The sequence below is a fragment of the Meriones unguiculatus genome, chromosome 21, assembly GCF_030254825.1.
Source record: "Meriones unguiculatus strain TT.TT164.6M chromosome 21, Bangor_MerUng_6.1, whole genome shotgun sequence".
Taxonomy (NCBI): domain Eukaryota; kingdom Metazoa; phylum Chordata; class Mammalia; order Rodentia; family Muridae; genus Meriones; species Meriones unguiculatus.
The window spans coordinates 7755260-7771635 of record NC_083368.1 but is presented as its reverse complement, the minus strand read 5'-3'; positions in this window follow the sequence as shown (position 1 = coordinate 7771635).

Genomic DNA, 16376 nt, shown 5'->3' with positions numbered 1-16376 from the left:
TTCTTGTGGACTATATACAGTTTACCATTGTTCATTCAAATGCTGATTTTTCTACCTCACTATCTGGTTTCAATCCAGACATTTCATTATGATGGTTAGTCTAAGCATCTCCTGTCTCAAGTTTTTGTAAACATGCCTGTATTGCCAATAAAAGCCAACTAGCCAATGCTGAGCAATACAGAGAATAGAGTGGACATCCCGGTAGGATGAGGGGAGGAGAAAGGAGAGGAAGTAGAGGCTGAATCCATGATGAAAGAATCTGAAAACATCAGCAGAAATGAACTGGACCTAGGATATGATTTAAAAAAACAAGTATAATATAGAAAATCTGAATGGGAGGAAGCTATATTAGTTTGTAGGTATAGAATGGAGTGATTATTGCACAGCATTGTGCCCGAGTCAAATTAAAAAAATCTTGGGTCTCTCTGTGTGACTATTTGGGTTTATAGCTGGTTAGGGAGTAACTTGATTTACTAAAATATAAATCAGTGTTAAATATTAATAATCATTCAACATACTCTGGATCCTTCTTTTTCTGTCTCTCATTAGGAAAGAACAGGTATCTACGAGATGAAAATCAAATGTGACAAAATAAAATATAGTAAGGTGAAGCAAAAGCTGTGTCAAAATTGAGCACAGCAACTCAAAAGAGGAAAATAGTCCCAACAGCAGGCAAAAGAATAGAGCTCTGGTTGCTTTCACTCTCAGGTATCTCCCCCCCAAATTAAGCTAAAAGCAAAACTATATACACAGAGGACTTGCTGCAGACTCATATAGGCCCTGTGATTGCTACTTCAGTCTCTCCGAGCTCATCTGTGTCTTGCTTAGTCAGAGAACCTTGTTATCCTGGTGTTTTCCATCCCCTCTGGTTCTTATACTCTTACTGCCTCCTCTTTCTGAGGGCTTCCTGGACTTTGATCAGAGGGAGGTACTTGATTGAGACTTCCATTTAGACACTCCCTCTGCTTCATGTGTGTCTGTGGGTCTCTGCATCTGTTCCCATCTTCTACTGGAGGAAACCTCTCTGTTGATAACTACGTAAGGCACTGATCTTACGGCAGATGAGTACAGCAGATACCATTGGAAGACATGTTACTGATACTTTTTTTTAAAGCAGTAATGTTTGGTTTTACCCTAGGTCTATGGGCTATCTAGTCTCTGGTTCTTGATAAGCCAAGCAGTGCTGGAGATGGGTTTCTTCTTGTGGAGTGGATCTTAAGTAAAATCAGACATTGTTTGGCTATTCCCACAAGTATTTAATGAGTTGTGTGTGTGTTGAACTCAACAATACCTTAGTTTGGTACTCTTAGTTTCTTTTTTTATTTTTATTTCCTTTTTTAACTTTAATTTTAATTAATTACACTTTATTCACTTGTGTCCCCCCATAGCCCCCTCCCTCCTCCTCTCTGAATCTCACCCTGCTTCCCCCTTCTCCACACATGCCCCTTCCCAAGTCCACTGATAGGGGAGGTCTTCCTCACTCTTAGTTTCTGAAGAGTGATCTCTTGTCTTAGCAACAGTCCGTATTCTTTGGAGATTGACATGAGACCCATTTGGCTAACAACTCAATTGAATTAAACACTGTCCCAATACTGGAATCATGAGATGGCCAGTTGAGATTCCTGATCCTCAATATTGGAGATCAAATTAAGATCACTTGTATATATTTTAGGAAGTTTCTACTGCATTTGTTTTCCATAACAACCCTCAAATTTCTCAATTCCAGATATCTCTCCCCACATTCTCTTCCTCTACTTTTCTGTTCTTCCTCTCCCCACCTGATCTCCCCATTCCCATCCCTATTCACCATATTCAGCCCCTAAAATCTATTCAATTTACCCTTCCCAAGGAGATCCATGTGTTGTTGTCCTTTCCCCCAACCTCCAGACCCCCTTCTTTAGCTAAGTTCTCTGGAAACCATTCACGTAACAGCTAACATCTAATGAGCTAATTCATACCATGTTTATCTTTCTGGGGCTGAGCTACCTTACTCAGGATGATTTTTTAAAGTTCCATCCATTTGCTTGCAAATTTCATGATGTTATTATTTTTTAACAGCTGAATAATACTCCATTATGTAAATGTATCTTATTTTCTACATCCATCCCTATGTTGATGATGTCTATGTTGTAAAACTATAATTTGAAAAGGAGTCAAGACCAAGGTAAATGGCTCATATTTGCAGGGGCACAGTAATGATGCTTTTTGTGTGTGTAAATGGTGGAAAAATAATGCTGTGCCTGCCTAGGAAAATAGAACTTTTGTGATGAGGTAAATGTTACTAAAGAGCATAATCTGCTAGGAGATGAAAAACGGTCCATCTAGGACACACACACACACACACACACACACACCACCACCACTGCCACCACCACTATGACTGCCATCATTCAACAGAAGATTGTTTTACATTATGTTAAAGTAAAATCTCTCCAAATTTCCTTTACTTTAACAAAAAATTCCAAAAGCATAGAATATAATTTATATATTAGGTTGGTTGGAATGCTTTTGAGTGTGGTGTGTATAAAGAAGTATGTGACAGGTTCTTGTATTTTAATGTTGACACTAGAGGATTTTCTTCAGATTGTGACAAAAACAACTAAGTAAGTTATCTCAAACAGGAAAGGTTTTTCTCACATTTACCTTTATTTAGCCTATGTTTAATTTGACTAGTGATATTTAGCTTATATGTAATTTACCTGGCAATATTCTAGTTTTTGCATCAGTATTTTGTTTCTATAGACCATTTTTTCCCTCTTACTTTTTTAGCTAAAGACAGCTACTTTTGAAGACTGGACACAAACAGCCCATAGATAATACATTTTATTGAATTCAAATATTATTAATTTCAAAATGAAAGAAAAGTATCTTTTTCTTTAAAGTTACATTGCAAATACTATTATTTTTTTAGTTTAAAAGAGAAATACAGTTTTTAAACTAAAATTAGCAGGAAGAAAATTAGGTCACTAAATTCTCAAAACCTTGAAAAATGTTCTTTGAGGAATAGAAATATTTGGTAATTTTTATTCATGTTCTATTTTATCACTGTCTGCAAACACACTTTTTAAATTGTTTTATAATTTCATTAAATCATTTTTTTCTTTTTAAAATTTTGTTTGTTTTCATGTGTGTGGGAAAGTACTCCCAATACTTTTGGGAGCTTGCTTTCTCTTCAATCAGGAGCATTCTAGGGATCAAATTAAGGCTGTCAGACATGGTTACATCTATATTTGTCTGGTGAGCCATCTTTTTAGCAACAGACATAGATTCCACTTAGTACTTGCACAGTAACTTTCTATGTGCCTTTTAATATACATGTTATTATATACAGACATATAAATATGCATGTATGAAAAGAGTTCAAATAAGCCCATATATTATGTTTATAGAAATATAAAGAAGCATTAAATTCATATGTTCAGTGCAACCAGAACTCAGAAAACATAAAATATGACAAATTAATAAAAATAAGATAATTTGGAGAAAATAATTTTAAAAGAAATATAAATGTTCCCAGTTTCATATTTCAATTATTTTATTTTATGTGTTAGCTGATTTTAAAGGAAAGTTTATGAGTTTAGATGAAATCTTATTAGGCTGCTGAATCCAAGTGGGACAAAGTTAATGATATTTTAAGTTTCATAATTACTTTATAATTATGTTCTCAATGAAGCACACATTAATCAAGTTCCATGTTAACTGGATGGAAAAGACTGACTATAGCCATTTTTAAATGACCAATTTAACAATTTAGATGTTTCAAAATCATCAAATTGTTTGATAATTTTTTTTTCAAATATTCCTATTTAAAATGCTTTTTAAACAATTGAAGAAGTGGCCTGTTTCATCGACAGAGATAGCCATGTGATCTTTCCAATTACGATATGGCTAGCTATCCAGTAAGAGTCGAGGAAATCTGTTGTTAACTGTGGCAAGTTAGTGAGTTCAGTATGGGTATGAGAATTTCATTTTGAAAGTGAGATTCAAAGTTCTACCAGCATATTGAGAAGATTTTAATTAGAATGAGAAAAATTTGTGTGAATGAACAAATAAAATCAGGTCAAAATAAATTTGTAGCCTACTGTCTCATCCCATCAGAAAAGTACAGCTGTTGCTGGTTACTCAGGGATAGCTGCAGGAAGGCCATATGGAAGGTGCAGTCTCCAGTAAAAATCTGTTGCTTACGGTTGCATATATGCTTTCTGTTATAGTCAGTCAGCTGATGTTTATAACCTTTAAAATAAGAGAAAGGTCTTTATTTAATCAGTATTCGACAATCTCGATCCTTTTTGTAACCTATATTTTCTATAAATTTTTGGTTATGTTTTCCAGAATAAATGCTTTTAAATTCCTTTTGTAAATGGATACAATAGATAAATAAACCCTACATATTTTTTACAAATCATAGAACAAGGTTTAATATCTGCTATGAGGTATATTATTTTAATAGCACATACCCAGATCTATTAACATTTCACTGGATTTTCTTTGTACATATTCTGTCAATTAGAAAAATGCCAGCTCAATGAAAGATTTTCAGTTTCCCTCTGCAAACTAATTTTTTTTACATATTTATCTTGATATAGCTGTGTTCATTTTCTACTTTCTGAACACAATATTGTTTCCTGAAAGTTGGTCTTGCCTGACTGTGTTCACCCTTCTTTTTTTCCCCCATAGCCATAAGAGGAATGTTTTTAATTATTGTCAAGACAATACTCTAAATATCTATCTAGTAAAAGCTGTTTCTGGAGACATATTTTCATTGGTTTTATCTTAACTTGCATGACTATTTGAGACCTAAAAATTCATTGTGACCTTGTATTGATATACAAAGTTATCTACACTTGAAGTTATAAATTTTAAAAAACCGACAATCTCTGATACCAAGCTCTAGAATTTGTGGGCAGGGGCAAATTCTTTCTCCATTTTGAGGTCAAACTAAGTACATTCTTCCATTTCCATTCACTGCCTTATTTCCTAATAACAGTCCCTGTGGGGATTTGGATAGGTTTGGCCCCAATAGATTCAGGAATTTAAATGCATGGCCAATAGGGAGTGGTACTGTTAGGAGTTAAGGGCTTGTTGGAGTAGGTGTGGTCTTCTTGTAGGAACTGTGTCACTGTGGGGGTGGACAGTGAGGTCTACAATGCTCAAACTCTGCCCAGTTTGGAATTCAGCCTATTGCATGCTTGCTTCGGGTCATTCTAAGTGAGCTAATCCAGCCCCAGAAAGACAAACATGGTATTTACTCGCTTATAAATGGATATTAGCCATACAATACATGGGTAACAGGGTGGGATAAGGGTGGGGAAGAGAACAGGAGGGATTAAGTGTGGGGAGGATGGAAGGAAAAAGAACTGGAAGAGGTGGTGGGAGAGCATCTCTGGGATGAGCTAGAAACCTAGGACACGAGAAATTCTCAAGAATCCAAGATTCTAAGCAAGAGGGGATATGGAACAAGAAATGGTCACTTCCTACTTCCTGTAACCAGGTAACAAGAAATGGAAGGGTAGGGACATTATCCCAGCCACAAAACCATTGACCCACAAATTTTCCTGCCTATATGATGTGTAAGGTTAAAGAGGGAGCAGAAATTGAGGGAATGGATAACCAATGATTGGCCCAACTTGAGACCAATGCCATGAGAGAGTCAACCCCTGAAACTACTAATGATATTCTGCCACAGTTGCAGACAGAAGGCTACATAGCTGTCAGCTGATGGAAACAGATGCAGAGACCCATAGCCAAACCTTAGGTGGAGCTTTGGGAATCTTATGGATGAGGGCAGGGGGAGTGAGAGAGGTCATAGACACCATAAAGAAAACTTACAGCAGCAACTAGCCTGGGCCCTTAGGGCTCACAGAGACTGAAGAACCAACCAGAGAGCATGCATAGAAAATATGTAGGTCCTCTATATTTATGTAACAGATGTGCAGGTTGGTGTTCAAGTGGTACACCTAAGGGTAGAGCAAGGGATATCTCTGACTATTGGCTTCCCAGGATCCTTTTCCCCTAACTGGCTGGCCTTGTCTAGCTTCAATAGAAGAAGATGCCTACTCTTACTGCTACTTGATATTCCAAGGCTGGTTGCTTTTCATGGACAGTCTCCTCTTCTCTGAGGAGAAAGGGAAGGAGGGATGGAGGTAGGAGAGATGAGTGGGAGGAACTGGGAAAAGAGGAAGGAGGGAAAGCTCTGATTGGGATGTAATGCAAAGTAAATTAATTAATTAATGAGGAAAACTATTAATGAGCTCATCAAAGACAATTTTAATTTCAGATGCTGCAGTTTTTGTGCCAGCATTTTTTTTGTTTATATCTTTGAAGTCCATCTCTGTAGTAAACTTATCTACTGGTGTTTGCACATCTTTCTTTTAATCTTTTCACACTAGTTGGAGTAATTTCAAAGCATCAGATTGTTTCTATTCAATCTTTGTGTCAAACCTAGATTTGATCCTGATAATTGTTTTCTCTTGTTATTTCTTCCTTGAGTTTTGGCATTCAAGTCATAGTAGTTTTGAAAGCTGAGTATGCTGTATAAACCATTAAACACTGAGGTTATTGGGGTCTTACATTAGGTTAATTAGGTTAATCTTCTCAGAATGTTAAATGTTGTTAAATTATGCTGCTTCTTCAGCTATTGTATGTTACAGATCTTCATAGTGAGCATGCTCGCAATCTTCCCATTCTTGTTGTGGGACCCTCACTTTCTCCTGCTCCTTACAGGCCACCTTTGTTTTGCAGGTATCCTAGCTTTGATGTAGTTGCATTGTTAAAAACATACTAGATTTGTGGTTTGTATGAAAAGAGAACCAATATTCTAGAGCTATCTGAGTTTCTGGAATGTAAGAACATCGTGCATTATAATGTTGTGTCCCCAAATGCTTCTGCCTTACTTTTTAAAAAGAAAAATTATTAATTATTTATTACAATTTATTCACTTTGTATCCCAGCTGTAGCACCCTAACTCTTCTCCCTCCAATCCCTCCCTCCCTCCTTCATCTCTTCCTCTGACCCTCCTCTAGTCCAGTGATATGGGAAATCCTCTTCCCCTTCTATTTGACCATAGCCTATCAGGTCTAATTAGAACTGGTTGCACTGTCCTCCTCTGTGGCCTGGCCAGGCTGCATCCCCTTGGGGAGGTGATCAGAGAGCCTGCCTCTGAGTTCATGCCAGAGACAGCCCCTGCTCCCCTTACTAGAGAGCCAACATGAAGACTCAGTGGCCCATGTGCTACAACTGAGCAGAGTGTTTAGGTCCTTTCATGGTCCTTGGTTGATTTATCAGTCTGAAGGATCCCTAATTTTTTGTCTCTGTTGGTCTCCTTGTGGAGCTCCTGTCCCCTCCAGGTCTGTCTATAACCCTTTTCTTCCATAAGATTCCCTGCATTCTACCCAAAGTTTGGCTATGAGTCTCAGCATCTGCTTTGATACCCTGCTGGGTAGAGTCTTTCAGAGGCCACCTGTTCCCTGTCTTCTCCTACTTCCAATATCTATCCTGTTTGCCCTTCTGAATGAGTATTAAGCCTCTTCCCTGGGATCCTCCTTGTTGTTTAGCTTATTTAGGACTATAGATTTTAGTATGTATACCCTATAGTTTATATCTAATATCCACTTATAAATGAGTGTATACCATGTGTGTCTTTGGGAAATGCACACCAAAAGAACCATTAGATTTCACCTTACACCCATCAAAATAGCTAAGGTAAAAAACTCAAGGGGTGACACATGCTGGAGAGGTTGTAGAGAAAGAGGAACCGTCCTCCATTGTTGGTTGGAATGTAAACTTGTACAACCACTTTGGAAATCAATCTGACATTTTTTCAGAAAATTAGGAATAGTTCTACTATAAGATCCAGCCATACTACTCCTGGGCATATATCAGATAGATATTCAACCATACCACAAGGACATTTGCTCAACTATGTTCATAGCAACTATATTTGTAATAGCCAGTATCTGGAAATAAACCTACATGTCCCTCAGCTGAAGAATGGATACAGAATTTTTGGTACATTTATATAATGGAATATTACTCCCCAATTAAAAAAAAGGAAATAATGAAATTTGAAGAAAAATGGATGTAGTTAGCAGAGATCATCAGAATGTGAATGTATTTAGAGATCAAATTTCTGAAAATTTGAACAGTTAAAAATACACTGTTTAACTGGACACTACTTCTTAGCCATAACAAGAAGTTTTAACTCACAAAGAGACACTGAGGATTTACATTTATAAATAAAAGGTCAGTCTGTACAGAAGAATCTATTCATGTAGAAGTCTCAGAAAGAGGCCTCAAAAGGTGCTCTACATACATAATTTTGAATCAAAATTATAGTATCTATTATTAAGCACTGTCGTGGACAGTAAGCTTCCACTGTTTAAGCCTGTTGCTATTTATTAGGATAGTACTAGAAAACTAGTACAGATTGGAGGATAGGGACTTTATTGAGTTCCCATATTTCAGTTGTGTAAGAGTAACATTTATTCACTGAATGTAATTGTCGTCTGAAAGGCTTAGTGCTGAATAAGCTCACGCTATCTAGCTCTTTTTGAACTATGGCTGACTGACTCAACTCCCCTGTTCTGACTCAAAATTATCTTCAAGCTGACTGATTTAATCTGGCTTCTCTTTCTTCTCACTGAATTACACTGCTTGGTCTTATACTAACTTTGGCAATTTGTTCTAATCTCCTGGATCCTAATTCTCTTGCTTCACCTATCTCTGCCAACTTGCACTGGGTTGCACAAACTCATGAACAAACTCATCCTTACTGCATTGTACTCAGTGCATTATCTCCCATGTGACAGGGCTCAACTGAACCGACAGTTCAACTGAACTGCTGGAGGTGACTGAACTGATTCTTTAGCCCTGCACTGCCCTTAAGTAGACTCTCTTTTCTGTCTGTTCTCACGAGAGTTGTGCATATCCTATCTCTGACTCATTCTGTCAAATCTTTCTCTGATTCATTAATTGTCTGTCCCTCAATTAACTATCATACTTTGGATTAAAGGTGTATACTAATGTGTCTGGATCACACAAACCTAGAAGGACTTTGGATGTGATCATAGTATCCATGTTGCTGGATTAAAAATACTCTACACACTTGAAATGAAACTCACTCAAATTTTCAGGGTCCCTTCTTTCCTTATTCATCAAGCTTTGCTTGGGAATGAAGAAGCTTTTGAGTGTTCATCCTTACAAACTGAACTGTCTTTGTCTATGTTTTGTTCTGTTATATGACAGAGAACGTATGATAAAAATCCATTTGCTTATGGTTATACTTCCCAAGAGCTGTTGTGGTAGCCCCAAACCACTGTTGTGGTAGCCCCAAACCACTCCATAATTTTTTTCCAATTGTCTCTACATTCCTTTCATCTGGCACAGAATGTTTCCCCAGATGTGTATAAGGTTCAGCTTCTGCTTGCTTTGTAGGGTTTTCTTTCCTTATGAAATGGTTATTTCTCCAATGGTATCTACTACTAAGTAGTTTCTTCAAAATAATTAACTTTCTACATAGCCAACTTTTTCATTATTACAAAAAAGAAGTTTTTCTGTTTATAGCTCATAGTTTTTTTTTTTAAAGAATCATATTGAAATGTATGAGGGCTTCACTAATATTTCCTAAGTCATTATGCCTTGCATACTCTCTGAACAAACTGGATGTAGTTTAATTGTAGTTATCAAAATAGAAATATCCATATTACCCAGAGCATAATTAGTTCTTTTTCTATGTCTAGAACTCACATCATTTTTTAAAACCACTTTCAAATCATTTCTCAAAATGGCCCCTTTCCACCATGTCCCTGGCCAAGAAAACATTTCAAAGCTAGAATAATGTTGCTGCTTCTGGAACTGGAGAGTAGAAACAATGAAATTGAGAATAAAAATCATAGGTTTACAGTAATGCTCATGGCATAACACTGACTGTAATCCATTTTACTTTTTAGATCATGGAAATGTCTTAGTTTTTACAATTCTAGGTTTTATTTTTTAGCATCTAGCGCACTGTGTGCTTTCATTTCCTCCTCTAACTATCTGGTTTATTTGATTTGTATAGAATATGTTTCTGCTGTTTGCAATAAAATATGTCTAGCAGATAATCACTACAGAAAAATTGCCTTTTGACTCAATCATTATAAATTGTCAGGTCAGTTTTCCCTTTCTTTGCAATCTTTTCTTACCTCACTGTTACATTAGAGTTTGCACACACTTATATCACCTTTAACAGTTTTCAGAAAAAAATTAATTTAACTTATTTACATATTTATTTATTAGAATTTATTCACTTTGTACCCCTGTTGCAGGCTCCTCCCTTATCTCCTCCCAGTCCCACCCACCTTTCTTCTTCTCCCCTTAGGCCCTTTCCCTAGTCACCTGATCAGGGAGGACCTCTTTCCTTCCCTTCTTTCCCACCTTATCAGATCTCTTCAAGGCTGGCTGTATTATCTTCCTCTGTGGCTTGGCAAGGCTGCATCCTCCTCTGGGGGACCTGTCTGAAGAGCTGGCCACTGAGTTCATGTCAGAGAAAAGAAGTACACTCAGCTGAGGTGACTAAAACTGGGATGGGGTTCAGCAGCTCAGTAATCTGCACTGTGTATGCTAGTTAAACAAATAAATTGTTCACTCTTCCTGTAAATATGTCCTACATATCTGACTCTATGAGCCAAGTTTATCTCAAGGGTATCAGTGATGATACACAGGGAAATCTTGAATCAATAACTCAGCCTGGTAAATATTGAACAGGAAAGGAGGCAGAGATATCATTTATTTAGGATAAGAGTTATTATGATTACATATACATTATATTTTATATAAAATAAATACTCCATATGAAACACTAAGATAAATGTTAATACTGAAGAATATACATTAAAATAGAAGGAAAAGTATGAAACAAAAATGACTAACAATTGACCTTGGTCATATTTCTTTTGTTAGTTAAAATGAAGCATAATGTTTATCAATAAAGGTCATTTCTGCATTTGATCAGGTGTTTCAGTTACAGTAACAAATTTTTGATAATTTTGTTCTCAACACATAAAGCTAAGTGTGCCATATAACCTCATAGTACAATTTAAGCAACAGACAAGAAGATAATATTATTGATGAAGAAAAAAAACTCATATTTTTTTCACACTTCATGTTTTTTTTTTAAATTACATTTTGTTAATTCTGTATCCCAGCTGTATCCTGCTCCCTCATTCCCTCCCAATCCCACACTCCCTTCCTCATCTCCTCCCTGCCCCTTTCCAAGTCCACTGATAGGGGTGGACCTCCTCCCCTTTCATCTGACTCTGTTTTATCAGGTATCTTCAGGACTGGCTGCAAAGTCCTCCTCTGTGGCCTAACAGGACTGCTCCTTTCTTGGGGGGTGGGGAGGTCAAAGAGCCAGCCATTGAAGTTCCTGTTAGAAATAGTCCTTGTTCGCCTTCCTATGGGAAACCAATTGGTTACTGAACTACCACCACGGGCTACATCGGAGCAGAGGTTCTACGTTATATCCATACATGGTCCTTGGTTGAATGTCAGTCTCAGAAAAGACCCTGTGCCCAGATATATTTGGTCCTTGTGGAGCTCCTATCTTTTCCCCATCATACTAACCCCCCTTCTTTCATATGATTCCCTGTACTCTGCCGAAGGTTTGGTTATGAGTCTTAGTATCTGCTTTGAAACACTGCTAGGTAGAGTCTTTCAGATGCTTTCTGTGGTAGACTCCTGTCATACGTTCATGTTTTTAAAGGAGAAGAGATGGTACAGAGTGATAGAGGTGAGAATGTGGTTATTTGAGTAAGAATGACTCTCACAGACTCATGTATTTGAATGCTTTCCTAGTAGGAAGGACAAGGAGTTGTGACTTTTGTGGAAATATTTCTCTGGAGGTTGCTTTGAGGTTTCAAAAGCCCACCTCAGGTCTATGCTTTTTCTGTCTCTGCCTACTGCCTGTTGGTAAGATGTATGTGGTCAGCTACTATGTCAGTGCCATGCCTGCCTGCTTCCTGCCATGCTTTCCACCAGCGATGGCTATGGACTTATAAGCATCCTTTGGAATTATAAGCATGGCCCTCATTTTAAATACTTTGTTTTATAAGCTGCTTTGGTCATGGTGTCTCTTTACAATAGATGAGTGTCTAAGACAAAGAGGGAATGAAAACATCAGGACTTCTTATCATGTTTGATCTGCTTCTATGAGCCAGGTTCTAAGGAAATAAACAAACAAAAAAAAATAAAGAATGTTACACAGTCAATTTAGCTTAAGAAGAATGTGTGTAAGTAAGTAGATTTGAGTTTCAAGTCTGCGTGATACGGTTTTCAATGTAAGTAACTCAGTGAAAAGATGTCTATGTGCTCATCCTTGGTCATAAAGACGTTGCATTCATTGATCATGGAAGCTATTAATTAGTTCTATGTCACCATGGTGAAGGTTCTAGCCCCTAGTTTGGGAACTTTAGCATGGTGCCTCTGTCAGCTCTTGGTAAAGACCTCACGGTCGAGGAGATGATAAGGGTGCATATGTGTTTCAGAACAAGTGTTCACATTTGGAGGTCAGCAAAATGTCTCAGCAGTTAAAGTGCATATGTCCAACCCGGAGCACCTGAGTTCAAATCTGTAAGCCATGTAGGGATGGAAAGAATGATGTCCTCATTGTCCTTTGACATGCATCATAATGTGTGTTGCCATCCCCCAATAAATGAATAAACAAACATAAAAATGATATAAAAGTTATGTTTCTTAAAAAGTGAGCACATTTAAATTCAGGAGCCAGAGAATTTCATGAGCTCTGTCTCAGAATTTTTAAGTACTCCTGAGAAAGCCTAACCAGGGCTCCCACAAAAAAACTACATTGTAAGTGCAAATGTTCAATCAGCGAAGGACCCATAGCTAAGTACTGCTGCCAAAGACTCCACCATCTTCTAAGTGCTGCTCTGGGGAACTACATCTGTAATCACAATGGACTGTGGGCATTACTGCTTCATTAAAACTGGTAACTTGTTTTGCAAATGCCATTATTTAAGAACCTAACAGTTATATTACTGTGATAGGTCCAATGTAACTTCAAGTTTTTGTAGCGAGGAGATATCAAAGAGCATAGCAAGGAGCCAAGCCAAGCCTGCATGACTAACTCAAGTCATAGAAAGCGACCACAAACTTACAGAAGCTGAAAATACTCTTCTTTGGAGCCTCAAGAAAAAAGGAGCTGCTCTTTACAGTTTGGTTTTAGTCATATAATACCTATCTTCTCATACTTTATACATGACCTCTAGGACAAAGACACAGTTAATGTTATTTGTCTTAGGCCAGCATGTCCACAGTGATGGATTATGTGACAATGGGAACACATAGCTAACTAATCTAACAAGTCTTTCCTTTGGTTGTTTATGATTCCCATTTCAGAATCTGGGACTGTATACAACATTTTTAGTTAGCTGTTTTGCATCATTTTTATCTTAAGGTATCTAAGCCATGACTATAGTTGTAGTTCACCTGCCAAGCAGGAAAAGAAGTGATTAAGATTCCAATAGTCTTGGGTTTGATCACAAAAAAGGCAAAAAATAATGCTAATATTGTAAACCTTATTATTATAATTTTTGTTTCTTTCTAGAAGAAGTTGTTTTGTTTTTTTATTTTTGATTAATTTAATTATGCTTTATTTATTACAATTTGTTCATTTTATATCCCAGCTGTAGGCCCCTTGCTCATCTCCTCCCAATCCCAACCTCCCTCTGTCTTCACCTCTAAAGCCCCACCCCTAGTCCACTGATAGGAGAGGTCCTCTTCCCTTTCTATCTGACCATAGCCAATAAGATCTCATCAGGACTGGCTGAATTATCTTCCTCTGTGGCCTGGTAAGGCTCCCCCACCAAAGGGAGTGATCAAGGAGCCAGCCACTGAGTTCATATCAGAGACAGTCCCTGCTCCCCTTTAGAGGGAACCCACTTGGAGACTGAGTTCCCATGGATTACATTTGAGCAGGAGTTCTAAGTTATCTCCATGCATGGTCCTTGGTTGGAATATCTGTCTCTGCAAAGAAACAGGGGCCTAATGTTTTGGTTCTGTTTGTCTCCTTGTGGAGTTCCTTTATTCTCCAACTCTGTATTCCATTTTTTAATTGTATTACTTGATTTGTTGCTGTTTAACTTCTTCAGTTTTTTATATATTCTGGATATTAGTTCTCTGTCAGACAGACGGTTGGTAAAGATCATTTCCCAGTCTGTAGGCTATTGTTTTCTTCTAATGACAGTGTCCTTTGCTTATAGACGCTTTTCAGTTTCATGAGGTCCAATTTATTGATTGTTGATCTTAGAGCCTGTGCTGTTGGTGTTCTGTTCAGAACGTTGTCTATTCCAATGAATTCAAGGCTCTTCCCCACTTTTTCTTCTAGCTGGTTTAGTGTGTCTGTGGTTGTTGTTGTTGTTGAGGTCTTTAATCCACTTGGACTTTAGTTTTGTGCAGGGTGATAAATATGGATCTATTTGGATTTTTCTACACGTAGACATCCAGTTATACCAGCACAATTTGTTGAAGATGCTGGTAGTAGAAATACCACATCTTTTTAAATGTTTTTCTTAAATTTTATTTTTTCACAGTTTATTAATTATGTATCCTGATTGAAGCCCTCTCCCTCAACTCCCCACATTTTCACATTGCCTCCATCTTTCCCCCATTCCCTTCCCCTAGTCTACTGAAAGGGGGAGTTCCCTACTATTGCCATCTTCCCATAGCTTGTTAAGTCTGATCAGGACTGCCTGGATCCTCTTCTTCCTGGCCTGGTATGGCTGCATCACCAGGGGTGAGTGATTGAAGAGCAAACATGATAGAGGCAGCCCCTGTTCCTCTCACTGGGAGATCCACCTGGAGATTGAGCTGCCACCTGACCACATCTGAGCATGGGAACTAGGGCCTCTCTATGAATGGTCTTCGGTTAGTGCATCAGTCCAAATACCACATTTTAATGTATCATTTTGGATGGCTGGAATATGGCAAGGTTTCCAAACATTTTTTTTTGAGAAATGCTGCTTATATGGTCATATACATTATATTAGAAGATATATCAAGAATAAGATATTTGTCTTTGCTTATCTGTCCTTTAATTCAGTACTAGATGAGTGAATTCAAACAGATTTTGTCAAATACTTTAAGAAATGTCAAAATATTTTCATAAGAATCAGCTTTCATAAGAAAAAGAAATGTAAATATATCAACAAATAATTACATTATGATACGTTTCCACTAGCTCTGGTAGTCAAACAAAATGGGATAGAAAAACATACTTTCTTAAAGAGGTCTAATCTATAATAATAGTGAAGTTCTGGGTTATGAGTTAGTAAGGATCATTTGGATGTCTCTATTTCACATTCTTTAATGTTTTTAATTCAACTTTAGACATGGACACTTTGATACTTCTAAATGACTTCGAATGCACTTCAGACTGTGCATGCAGAAAGCATGCTATGGTTCTCTCAGCCCAATCTCTCTTTCAATGATACCCATTTTTCTATTCTTCCAGGCACTAAATCTGGACATCTCATTTGGCATCTATAACATAATTGATTCTCTATGTTCATGGATCCAAAATTCAGATCCAAATATAGAGCCTTTAATGTAAATCTCAAACTTATATCATATGAATAAAACTACTGGCTTGCCTGGCCACTCAAGTCTCTGTGTAGCTATCAAACTTCTTAACAGTTTTTGGCTTTGCAACTTACTGAGTTAGACTGTTATGAATTATGAAACATTATTTATGCATAATGTCAGATTAAGAGACCCTTCCATTAGACTAGTCTTACTAGTTTTCATTGACTGGGAGTTACATACACAGACATAAAAGTAGCTTAAATCGAAGGCTGCATGATTAAGAATACATGTAAAACCTAACACAGGGACCACAACTCACCCAGCAGACTTCATGTCCCCTTTCTACTGTAATATTCCCTTTATTTTCTCTTGTTCATTTTAACTTATTAACTTAGGGCTCAGCCTAGCAGCTGACATTGCTGCCCACAGAATGGTATTAAATGCTCCTGGCTTGATGGTTACTGCTTTTTAAGGAGATATCAAATGTGATTAGTGCAATAATAGAAGTCATGGAAAGGAGACATTTAAAAGAAACAATCAGTAGGAAAGAGAGAAAATAAACTAAAATAACAACTAAGGAGTCTAAAACAATGAAAGCCAGTGTCTTTTAGTCACAGGAATAGGGTATCATAAAAAGGCTGAAAAGTGAAAGAGATTCACGCACTTAAAAATGAAAGCAATAAAAATTTAAAAGTGAATATTCATTAAGAAATCCTCAACAATTACTACATGGGCTAATTACTACTGTGTCATTAATGCTATTTTCAGAAATAAAGGTACTTTGGTAAGCATAATACATT